The sequence below is a fragment of the Lutra lutra genome, chromosome 9 (assembly GCF_902655055.1).
Source record: "Lutra lutra chromosome 9, mLutLut1.2, whole genome shotgun sequence".
In the NCBI taxonomy this organism is placed as follows: Eukaryota; Metazoa; Chordata; class Mammalia; order Carnivora; family Mustelidae; genus Lutra; species Lutra lutra.
In genome coordinates this window covers 69,846,258-69,858,413 of record NC_062286.1, presented here as the reverse complement: position 1 = coordinate 69,858,413, position 12,156 = coordinate 69,846,258, and the positions used below count along the sequence as shown (strand labels likewise).

The window sequence follows — 12,156 nt, the reverse complement described above, 5'->3', positions numbered from 1 at the left end:
TATATCCTGAGAAATTCACCTGGTACTTTCTTACTAATTACCAGACATGAACCAAAAATTATAGAGATTTGGGAAGCTGTTAACTCTCTTTGGAGAGGTATTAATGTTCTCCTGGAAGGCATATAGTATAGGGAAGGGTTGTATAATATTCTTAGAAAAAATATATATAACAAAATGTCAGTAGTGCTAAGAGATAAAAGGGAAAATCTAGTAGGGCAAGGAGATATGAAGAAACAGAGTGTAACTCTTTGGATGGGCTTGTCAAGTAATGCTTCTCTGAGGAGTGTCAGAAGAGCAGATACCTGAATGATGTAGCGATAATGTTCCCGAGAAAAAGAACAAATGGAAAAGATAATATAGGATATAATAAACAAGGGAGTTAGATATAAACAATAAGATCAGAAAAGCAGTGGGCCCCAGATCATGCAGGTTATATTAGGACATATTGAAACCTCTCTTAACTATCTTAGGGTTCTCCCCAATCTCTCTGTAACTACTCTTCTGTTTTGTTTTGCTTTTTGCAATGTAAAATTAGTATGTAATCAGAAGGAGCATTTATAAATAATTAGTGCTAGACCTTCAAGTACCAAAAACATACAGTAAAACTCTGCCTTTACAGTGTCTTAGTTTGAGTGTCTGCCAAGTCAGAGCCTGAAAGAAGACTTGAGAGCAGATAGTCTATTTAAGCAGCTGGCACCTAGCAGCAAGAGTGAGAAAATTGAAGAGCAAAACAAGGGAGAAATAAGAGAAGATAAAGTGTCATTACAGAGCTAGTTACTTATATGGACAACTGGGATTCACTTCCACTGGGGAACCACTGCAGGACAAGGGTTTACGTTATGAAATTATATCCTAGCTTTGCCTGGGAGTGCCTTCCAACCTCCCATCCCCTTCACCCACCCACATCCCCAGTGTATTAAATCTCGTTATCTTCTAGGTTGCCTGGCATGAATTTGAGCAAGATCTCATGGTTTGGGAAAAACTCAGGCAAAAAAATTGGGAGAGATTTGGCAGGCTTTTAAAATGGAATGCTCTCGGGTGCCTGGGTGGCTCAGTGGGTTAAGCCGCTGCCTTCGGCTGGGGTCATGATCTCAGGGTCCTGGGATCGAATCCCGCGTCGGGCTCTCTGCTCAGCAGGGAGCCTGCTTCCCTCTCTCTCTCTCTCTCTCTACCTGCCTCTCCGTCTACTTGTGATCTCTCTCTGTCAAATAAATAAATAAAATCTTAAAAAAAAAAAAAAAGGAATGCTCTCCTCCCCAGCATAGGAATGACTCAACACAGTTGCAGGTAAAATGAGTGTTGGGCTGGGGGCACAAAAATACATGAGAAGTAGGGTTCATGAAGTACAAAACTTAAACCCAGTGGTCTTATTATTGAGTAGTTAGTGAAATGTACCAGTGAAGCTTGTTTAAGTTGCTGGCTGGGAGTTCCAGGCTTGGCTGAGCTATTTAAACGGCAGCCCTGCCTGCATTTGGGAGAAACCTGGTAGTTGGTTTCTGTTTAGAGTTAAGTCTGAATGGAATGACTGAGTTTTCTGGCTGGCCGAGACTTGAAAAAGAATAGCATCAATCCATATGAAATCTTGAAACTCATTTATTTCCAATCTTCAGCCTTATGTAGGGATTTACTCCTAGAAAATACTGGAGACCAGGAAATCCACTTTCTGCCTCTCTGTTGACTGTCTTCTCCCTGGTCTCACCTCCCCTCTCTCTCCACTAGTGCCCACCCATCCTCCAAGTGCATCGCACAAGGTATTTGGAAGAGCTTTGGGTGGAGAAGTCCAGTCAAACCAATTATATCCAAATTGGTACTGTTACAAGATGTATTATGTTGGTCTTCTACTATAGCTGGAATTGAAATATCTCTAAAAATTGCTTGGAAAATTGAGAACAGTAAACATATGTTTTTATACTTGTTTGACAATCAGAGATCATCACAATTAAATTCACATGCTTTTGGTTTTTTATGTCATTGTGTGACTGTACTATATAATATCTCAATTGTGTTTTTTTTAATTTGTAGAATGTTTACATTTTATTTTCAAATTTATAATTTTTGTCTTCTCCATCAATTTCTAGGTTTTCTTTTTGTTGCTCAAGCTGTATGTTTCATTGTAAGACTCTCTTCAGATTGTATTTGCTAAGTTGTTTGAGGTTGAGAAGCAAATGAACAGTAAATAGAAACTGTGCTAGGGATCTAAATGAAAGTTGTTATTTTTTTTTAATGGATCAGTTATTTAATTAGGTTCTTTGTAAGAAATTTAGAATACCAATTTGTGAGGGAAAACACCAATTTGTGAGGGTAAACTCCATTCATGACAGAAAACACAGAGCAGAGGCAGCCCTGAAGCTGAGGAATAGCCTTGATTTTTGGCAGAATTTGCGAGTCCACAGCTTTCTGATCACCCTGCGTTGCTCTGTAATCTCGTATTTCTCTTTCTCAGTGTCGAAGATCTCACCCTCCTGCTGTCTGGGCTTCCACAACTTCTTCTCCTTGGAATAAGCATCAGTGAGATGTTTGGGGATTTTCACACTGCTGATATCAATTTGATATCACACTGCTGATATCAATTTTGGAAATGACGAATTTTTGGTGTGTTCTATGCAGGGGAACTCGATTGAGGGACAGAGGTCCAGTCACACGGAGCAAGCCACTGCTCATTTGCTTCAGGAAAACTATCCTCTTGCCTCTGTGACACCCAGTGAGTATGATTAAAATGGTCCCGGGGTGATGCTAGCTGCAGTTTTCTCACGTGCTGACTGAAAGGTTTTTTGTCATGGCTCAACAGCTTTTGAGGCACATCTTCGGTAGGATGATACCTAGGCATTTTGGGTACCACCATTCTTGTCACCACCAACTGGTTTTGTGATGGTTGCAAGAACCTTGTTTTTCTTTTCAACCCTGGATTTAGCTGCCAAATACGTCCTCTTCTATGTGCCCTTTCTGGAATGCACAGGCGATCGAGAGTATCTGCTAATTCCTCTGACTAGGACAGGGTTTCAGCTGCAGTGGGGCTTCCCCTTCTTCGGCGTTTTAGCTTGTGGGTTACCCTTCTTAGCCTTGCCACCAGTGGCATCAGCTTTCTTGGCTTCAAGTTTCTTCTCCTTAGCAGCCAGCTTCTCAGCTTTTTTGCCCGCCATCTTGTGAGATGGGAAAGAGAACTAAGTCCCCTAAATGAAAGTATTTTACTTTCAGGTATTTTACTCACTAGTGAATTTCTCTTCTGTTGATTTATTTTCATTGTTCCCCAATCCGTATCTTTGTTTTGTTAACCAGGATTCCTGAGAAAAATAAAACCTGATAAATTTCTGTAGTTCAAACATTATTCTGTTATTTTTTTTTTTAAACTGTCATGTTATATATGTTTTAACATGTCTTACTTCATCTTTTTGTGTTTTCTCTTTCTAACACTGACATCTTCTAAGAACATACACATATACACATACATTCTCACACAGTTTACTCCTACAAATAGTACTATATTAAAATATATATTCTTTTAGATAAAACTAGCGTTACCAAAATATTAACAAAAAATAAGATAAAACTAGAGTTGCCAAAAATATTTACAACAAATAATATTTTGTAAAATATGTACAAAAAATAATTAGTGTTACCAAAAATTATTATTTACAAAAAATAATGTGCCTGTCTACTGTTTCATGACCAAACATGTTAAAATTATTGTTCCTCAGAAAATAATAATTTTTTTTTTTAAGATTTTATTTATTTGACAGAGAGAAATCACAAGTAAGCAGAGAGGCAGGCAGAGAGAGAGGAGGAAGCAGGCTCCCTGCTGAGCAGAAAGCCCGATGCGGGGCTCGAACCCAGGACCTGGGATCATGACCTGAGCCGAAGGCAGTGGCTTAACCCACTGAGCCACCCAGGTGCCCCAGAAAATAATAATTTCTTAAATGGATTCTTATAATCCATCAGATAAGGAAAAATAAGTTAGCCACAATTTAGGTCCACGTAGGATAACAACAGCACCTTCCATTAATAAAATGCTTCCATATATGACTGCTTTTTATGACTCACAACAAGCCTGAAAATTAAAGGATTAGAGAAGTTAATTAGAGAAGTAAGTATGTTTGCATACTTATTTAGTGACTGATACAGCCAAACATCAGTTGAGTGAAATTCTAACCAAAGTTAAACTTTTAAATTTTCTAAAAGAACTGTGTCTTTACACAGCCTTTTTTTTGGTTTGTTTTTACACAGTTGCAGCCTCTTCCATTTGACTTCCAAAATAAGTATCAAGGAAGTGTGAAACATTGCCTTTTTACAATAATGTGTAAAATGTTGTGAATGGTCTTACTTGCAGGGAAAATTTAATTTTTTAAGCATGATTCCATCCTTTCATTTAATTACCTCTGATATAAAATATCTTATTTCTCACTTCAGTCAATTCTTCTTCCAACAAGTGCTAATATAGTGTCAAATTTTGAAAATAATGGCTGTGAGGTTAGGTCCTCTAACAAGGAAAAAACTGTATCTACTTTTTTATACTCAAAATAACCAACAAAGTAAAAAAACAAAACAAAACAAAAAAAAACCTTCTTTGTGCTAATGTAAAACATAACCAAAAGCAATGTAGTTGGACTAAATTTACTCTAATTCCTTTAAAATTCATTTTCAGGTACTGAAGAGTCATACAAGCAAAATCAGGCAACAACAGAATTAACTAGCTCCAAAAAACACATTCTCAGCATCTATTTAAAAACACTTGAGAGGGCGCTTGGGTGGCTCAGTGGGTTAAAGCCTCTGCCTTCAGCTCAGGGTCCAGGGATCTCAGGGTCCTGGGATCGAGTCCCACATCAGGCTCTCTGCTCAGCAGGGAGCCTGCTTCTTCCTCTCTCTCTCTGCCTGCCTCTCTGCCTACTTGTGATCTGTCTGTCAAATAAATAGATAAATAAAAATCTCTAAATAAAAATAAAAACACTTGAGAAAGTACATACTTTTACAATATTGTTTTGGGGGCTCCTAGGTGGCTCAATTGGTTAAGTGGCTACCTTCAGCTCAGTTCATGATTCCAGGGTCCTGAGATCGAGCCCTGAATCGGGCTCCCTGCTCAGGAGAGAGCCTACTTCTCTCTCTCCCTCTGCCTGCCACTCTGCTTACTTGTGCTCTCACTCTATCATTCTGTCAAATAAATAAAATCTTTAAAAAAATAAAAAATAAAATATTGTTTTGAAGTTTCTATGATGAAAAATTTTCAAGGTAGCTGCCCTGAAGTACCATACATTGGTTTGTCCTGTCCAGTAAATCCAGATAGAATTAAAGATTTGTAACTATTCTCTATTATACATTAGCAAAATCCGTTATTTGAAATAAGTGACCAAAGTAAATAGCATATACAAATATTCCTTTCTTTAGTCATTGTTTGATTAAAAATAATCTGTTCTTGATTTTTGCTTCAATAAAATAGAGGAGGTCATTAATTTGCCAATACCCATACATGTACAGCTAGTAACTTTACTAAGTGAGTCAAAGTGATGGAAAAATTAGCCTAGGCTTCAACAGAGAACTGACTACAAGGTACTAGGAGTTCTGTGGATTCTTTTTTCAGGCTCAGGGCAAAAATTGCTGGTAAAATTCTTGCATTTTGCATTTGCTAAGGGAGTATTTGTTCAGAGACAACTTTTTACTTGTCAGCTGTCCCTGGTGTTCTAGAGTTGTTTCTATGTTTGATTTGTTATGAAATACTTGAAATACACAACACATGAAAAGAATAACATAATGAATTCCCATGTGCCTGTCACCCAGATTTAAGAAATGTTAACATTGTGCTTTTTTTTTTGTATTATTCTTACAGAAATAAAAGATTTACCAATACAACTTATACCTACTTTGTTTCGTTGCACAAATATTACCTTCCCTTTCTCCTCAGAGAGACTTGGTGTCTAATTCTATATTAATATGTAATTCTTTACTACATATGCATATATGTATGAACATATAAAAAATAGAATATTTGGAGACTTTTAGGTTTTACATAAATTACGTCATACAATGATGTTTTTCCCCATTTTCTTTTTCTGTCAACAGTATACACTGAGGTAATGTTGTTTTAGAATTAATGTAACTGTTTCTTTTTATTTACTGATTTCTATTGTATGAATTAATAAACCACAATTTTATTTTCCCATTCTTTATAGATATTTAAGTTTCCCCATTCTTTATGTTTGCTTATTGTTTAATTTTGGTATTACAAATTATGTTGCAGTGAATACTGCTAAATAAAAACAAATTCAGACTTAGAAAAGAGTAGTATTATTCAGAGGAAATGCAATTACCATAGGAAGAACACTATGGTTTCAGAAACCTGCAAGTATCTCACAGTCAAACAAACAAACAAAACAAAAACCTTCTTATTTTAGGAAAGAGAAGAGAGGAAGGGAAAGAGAAGCAGAATCTTATAAGGGGAAGCTAGACATGTAAGAAGAAAAGACCAGTAGGGTCTGACAAGGAAAGGGTCTTGCTGTGGTCATTCGAGTCCCAGGAGAAGCTGGTAAGGGGTACAAATTCCACATTTTTAAAAATAGATTTCTTTTTTTTTCCCTTAAGATTTTATTTATTTATTTGACACAGAGAGAGAGATCACAAGTAGGCAGAGAGGCAGGCAGAGAGAGAGAGAGAGAGGAGGAAGCAGGCTCCCCACCGAGCAGAGATCCTGAGGCGGGGCTCCATCCCAGGACCCTGGGATCTTGACCTGAGCGGAAGGCAGAGGCTTTAACCCACTGAGCTACCAGGCACCCCCAAATTCCACATTTTGAGTGATTTCATATTCTTGGGACATACAGAGTACAGGGACCTGTAGGAAGGAGAGACTCCTGACTGAAGTTCAGTTAAGACAAAGCAGAGGATAAGAAATGGGCAATAGTTATCATTTTGTCAGTTCATGAAACTGCTTAAGAGACAAAGTTTGTCCTTAGATACTGTTAGGAGTGGAATAAGAGTACTTGTAAGGTTGAAATTGATCCATATAATTTTCAGGGGTTGAGCACCCTTCACATTCTTATTGGCCTGAAGGGCTAGCTGTGTTACATAGTGAGTGTACTATCAGACTGAGAACTGTTGGAAGGATATTTAATGAGAGATATATCTAGGAATAAAATTTAAAAAGAGCAACTATTAAAGTTTGAACAAGTGAGTAAAATCAAGACTTGAGATTTGGAGGAGCCAACTGGGAAGATCCTAAGATATTGGATCTGAAAGCATATTCATTCAGATGGTAGAATGAGGTTGGCAGTGGCAGTCTCACAAATTCCCCAATTGACAGTCTGAATGTTTTTGGTGATGGCATAGGACATCAGAGAGTATTCAAAAACATGCACAGCAGTCTTCCCAAGCACTACAGACAACACTGCATAAATGGCCCCCTCAGAAGGCAAGGGTGATGTGTGATGCCAGACGATTGTGAAGGGCAATTAGCTGGAGTCATTGTGGTTACCAGTGATGTTGGAACTTCTGGTATAGCATCATGGATATTTCCTGGAGTAGAGCAATGAAGATACAAGAGTTTTGGCAAATTTCCCAAGTGCCCCACAAAACAGTAGCTCCAGATACAGACTATCCATCATGATCTACAGCAGCAGTCAAGTCTTTTAGGTTTGCTGTCAATCTCTTATCCTCTTCCTCTAAGGCTTCTTGAGAACCTTCTGAGAATTTCACAGCCTCCTTATAGGACTGGCAGTATGTGTATAAGTTTGTAGCTAACATGGTTCTATAGACCTTTGGGCTCATACCTAGAAAACTTACAGGTGCAGGTATCCTCACTTTTCACAAGTTTGAATTGGGCTACTTGTCTTCTGTGAAAGACCTACATTAGTACCTGTTTTCACTAACCGAAAGAAATCCAGAGGATTTTCAGTTAAAAAAAAAAAGACAAAAGTAAAAATAGTGTTCAGTGTGTTTGTTTTGCCGTGAGCTGTTACAAAGACATTGTATACCCCAGCAGCTACAGTGGCACAACCAAGCTCCTTCTCCAGGAAATACACTCATCCTGTCACTGCCATAGCTTTGAACTGTTGTCTATGAGCATCTGTGCTTTATCTCAATTTATTTTGTGCATCTGTTAGCAAGATATGTCCTGAAGTATCAGAAAAACCCAAGAGAGGTTGTTTTTGGTGTCCGGGAATGTTCAAAAAATTTTCCATATAGATTAATGGTAATTACCTTTTCACTTTGTACTGTTGAGCTTATGAAAGGTCTTATAGGAATGCTGTATTTTCAGATAGCAGAGGAAGCCTGTAATGGAACAGTTAAGGTGAGGAAAGGAGGGACGTCTGGCTAAAAATTTGATAAGCGCTAATTAGATTAACTAGATAACAGGATCCAGTTCACTGAGCAGGCATATGCCAATAGGCACTGCTGTACCTCATTAGGGACTATCCAGGGTTCACAAAATAAATGTCCCATGGATTTGTGTCTTGGGGCTCATGTGAACCCTTTTGATAGAATTGTTGTCTCATCAAGCTGGGAAGAGGAAATTGGTAACTTTGTTGCTTACAGAAATAGTCCCAAGCATACTGGGTAAAATTATGTTTAGAATCATCTCGATCTATTAGGTTCATATGACAGGCCAAGAAATATGTATTTTTTGCTTTCTCATGGGAATAGTGTAGGTGTTTGTGTTGATGGCAAAGTAGGTTTGATTGCAAACTCTTAGGCCCATCGAGGACCCCTGGTTATATTACAATGGAAACAGATTGCCTTGTTTGAAAAGTATTGAAATTGAAGGAGGTTCTGTTTGAACTTTGGAGTAGAAACCGAAAAGGCCCCTGAGTGATAAGAGAAAGGATGCCCTTAAATCTGAGACTGTATAGGATTTTATGGGAAACCAGAAGGTTCCAAAGGAAATACATAATCAACAAACAAAAGTAAGGTTGCAACGTTATTTATACTAGAAATTATTTTAAAGAAAAAACAAAGGTTGTCAGGTTGTGCTATAAACTGAGTAAAAGAATGCCATAGATTCTGGACCCCTTGCAGGAATGGAGGAATTTTAAAGGAGGGACAAGTAGTGTGAGGGGAAAGAGATTATACAATATAAAGCTCATTGTGAAAAGTTATGGTTGCAATGTGAGGAGGTACATGGATAGCAAAGGTGATGCAGGTATAGATAAAGAAGAATGAAGCCAAGAAGGACAATAAAAGTAGCTAAGGAAATGCTAGGAGGCCATGTTCTGACATCTTGGGTGGAAACTGACCACTTCATGATGTCATCAGCTTATCGTAAAGGTATCTAACCTATGGCTCCCTCTGCTCCAATGAGCTTAGTTTAAGGCTTCTATTTAGACTACACTTTCACTCAGAGTAGCATTTATTTCAGCTGAAGAACATGAATCCAGGTTTGGACCACTTGATTTGGGCAGCAGTGTTAGTGGTAAGGAAGATGATGTAAGGGCCTTTCCAATGGGGTGAAATACTGATTTTCAGTTGATGTCAGTTCTAGAGAACTAAGTCTCTAATTTCTAGAATGTAGAGTGTTTTGGACAGAAGAATTTGAGGAATAGAAGCCTTATCCTATTAATGAAGAACATGGATATATTTATTAAGTCCCTTGTAGTATTTTAGGATGTTTGAATTGATGAAGATAGAATTTTTGAGAGCTCAGACAGAAAAATGAATTATCATAGGTCATCAGTTATTACTTCATATTGGCACAGTTGCATGATTGGTACAGTTGCCATGTTGCTGTAGGAGAGACCTAGAAGGCAATTGGTGCTAATGGTAAAACCTTGAGCCACAGGAGATTGAGTTATTTCATTTGTTTGTCAAGCTTTAATTTTAATGATCCATTAACTCTCCCATCATTCCAGATGACAATGTCATTTTGGAGATAAGGGAAGAACTTTTTGGATTGGCTAGATGCCTTCACAAATGAAATGAGTTCCTTGGTCATTTGAACAACCCAGTAGAATTCTGACACAGGGAATACTAGTTCCAAAAAAAAGTTTAGTAAAATAGTGACAGGAGTCCTTTTACAGGGAAAGCTTCAAGCCCAGTGAGAGAACATGTTTATGACAATACAATGATATTCATATCTATGAAATCAAGGGAAATCACTAAATCTAATTGCAAATGAAGTAAAGGTCCTGGTGGGGGGTTCTTTCCTTGACCCACTTTTGCAGTTTTATCAGTGTAAAGTTTTTCCGGCGAGATAAACACACCAGGCGAGGTAGGCACAAGGCAAGATTTATTAAAGGCACTCTCTGGCGCAGTTTTAGGGCTCAGGAGAAGGGGAGCCAGGAAAACTGCAACTACCGGAGGAGGGCACCCTTGGGCGAGGTTCCGCAACTCTGGAAAGCAGAGTGGGGGAAGTCGCGCCCGAGGCAGGGAGAAGGGGGCTTTTAAGGGGTCTTAAGGGGAGTTCAGGGGTCTTTTGGCAAGTTCCCCTTATTTGGATATTTCGCCTGCTCATCAGGGTCCCATTGGTCCACGGGAGCCCGGAGCGGGGCGGGGGGGGGGGGGGTGTCTCAGATTCCTGCTTGGGTCTTTGTTCTCCTATCTGAGCTCAGGTTTTGTGGCGGGAACTTTCGCCATCTTAAGTAGACCTTTCTTTCTGCCAGCCCAACAATCAGGATTATATTTTCGAGAGATTGGGCAAGAAGCCACCACTTGTTCCAGATAGGGAGTTGAAGTTTCCTCACCAGTGTTGGCAAAGGAATTGATTTAGTTTTTTCTTTTTTTTTTTTTCAACTTAATTTAGTTTTATTTTTTTTTCAGTGTTCCAAAACTTTCTGGCCTTCATAAAATACTCACAGAGGAAGAAACCAGGTAAGTATCTGGTTATTTCCAAAGTTGGTCTGGTTAGATAAGACATCCAGATAGTTCCCAGTTAGCCTTTTAATATTCAAGGGCTTTGAATTAGGAGACTTTAAGTACTGCAAATAGAGGATCAGGTGTAATCAGAGTAGATTTAGGGTCTTACCTGATTGAAGTGAGAGTGTAGGGCTTTATGACAATTTAGTATATCTAACAGTGAATTTTCTTTAGCTTTAGCACTTTTTTTGCCCCTAAGGATAGCTACTGACTTAAATCCTCTGATTTTCCTTAATATATCCAGATAATATACTATTCCAAAACACAGATCTATTGTCTGTAAAAATGCCAAATTTCCTATTGGTAGCCAAAGAGAAGGCTCTTATGAAAACCATGAGGTCAGAGATCTGAGCTGACTTTGCACCAAATAGAGACCTACACTGAATAGAATTTTGAAAATCAGAAATGACATATTCTGGTTAAAAATGTCCTTCTAAGTTTTGAAGATATGAACCATCAACAAAGAGAATAAGGTCTGGATTTGCAAGGGATTTCTAAGAGTCAGAATGGGAGAGGATTTAGGCTTGAGTGTCTATAACATAATTATTCAGTTGTCCTTTAGCTGGGAGAGGGAGCAGACTAGTGGGACTGAGATTTTGTCATGGGTGGGAAAGAGAGAGTAGAAGAATTTCACAACAGGTGAACTTGAGCGATCAGGAAAAGGGTCCCAACTGCACAAAGGACATAAATGTTCAGGGTATCACCTAGCATGAGGTCAGATATGGTTTGAACTGTATTTGCAATTGCCACTCTTGCCAGCAAGGAAGGATAAAAAGCTTGAGCTAAGACTGATATATCTGATTGACCTCTGATCTCTATTATCTCTTTGAGATAGAACCCCTAAGGCATGAACAAACAGAAAAACAAAGAGTAGTCAAGAAGCCCTAAATGGGATAAAAGAAAGGGATTCAAATCATTTGACAGAAGGCAAGTCTCAGAGGATCAGATAAAGTTTCTTTAGTCATGCTGTATAAATGGGATGTTATAGCAGAGAAGGTAAGGATCTGCATTCTACAGTGGCCAGTCAGTTCCAGAAAGCCTTGAAGTTATCCTTTGGTTTCAGATAAGAGGTTGTTAAATATGAACTTGATATGATCTGGGGGATCAGGTTTTTCCCTCAGGGGGAATATCATGACCTAAATAGTGGACTTGGGGGCAACAGAGATGAACTTTGTCTCTTGAAACCTTCTGGCCCTTTTGAACTAAGTCTTATAGTAAGTATTAGATTTCATGAAAAGAGTTGCTGAATGTCTTAAGACAAAAAGAGAGGTCATCTACATATTGAATGAAGGTTGAATTACAAAGATCAAATCTTTTATATTTGCACTT

The 12,156-nt window shown here is 38.3% G+C and overlaps 1 pseudogene; it reads right to left on the bottom strand.

Annotated features, from left to right (window-relative positions):
* Positions 1–2,232: 2,232 nt before the first annotated feature.
* On the bottom strand, positions 2,233–3,140 carry LOC125109831 (60S ribosomal protein L6-like; annotated as a pseudogene).
* Between the last annotated feature and the right edge of the window lie 9,016 nt (positions 3,141–12,156).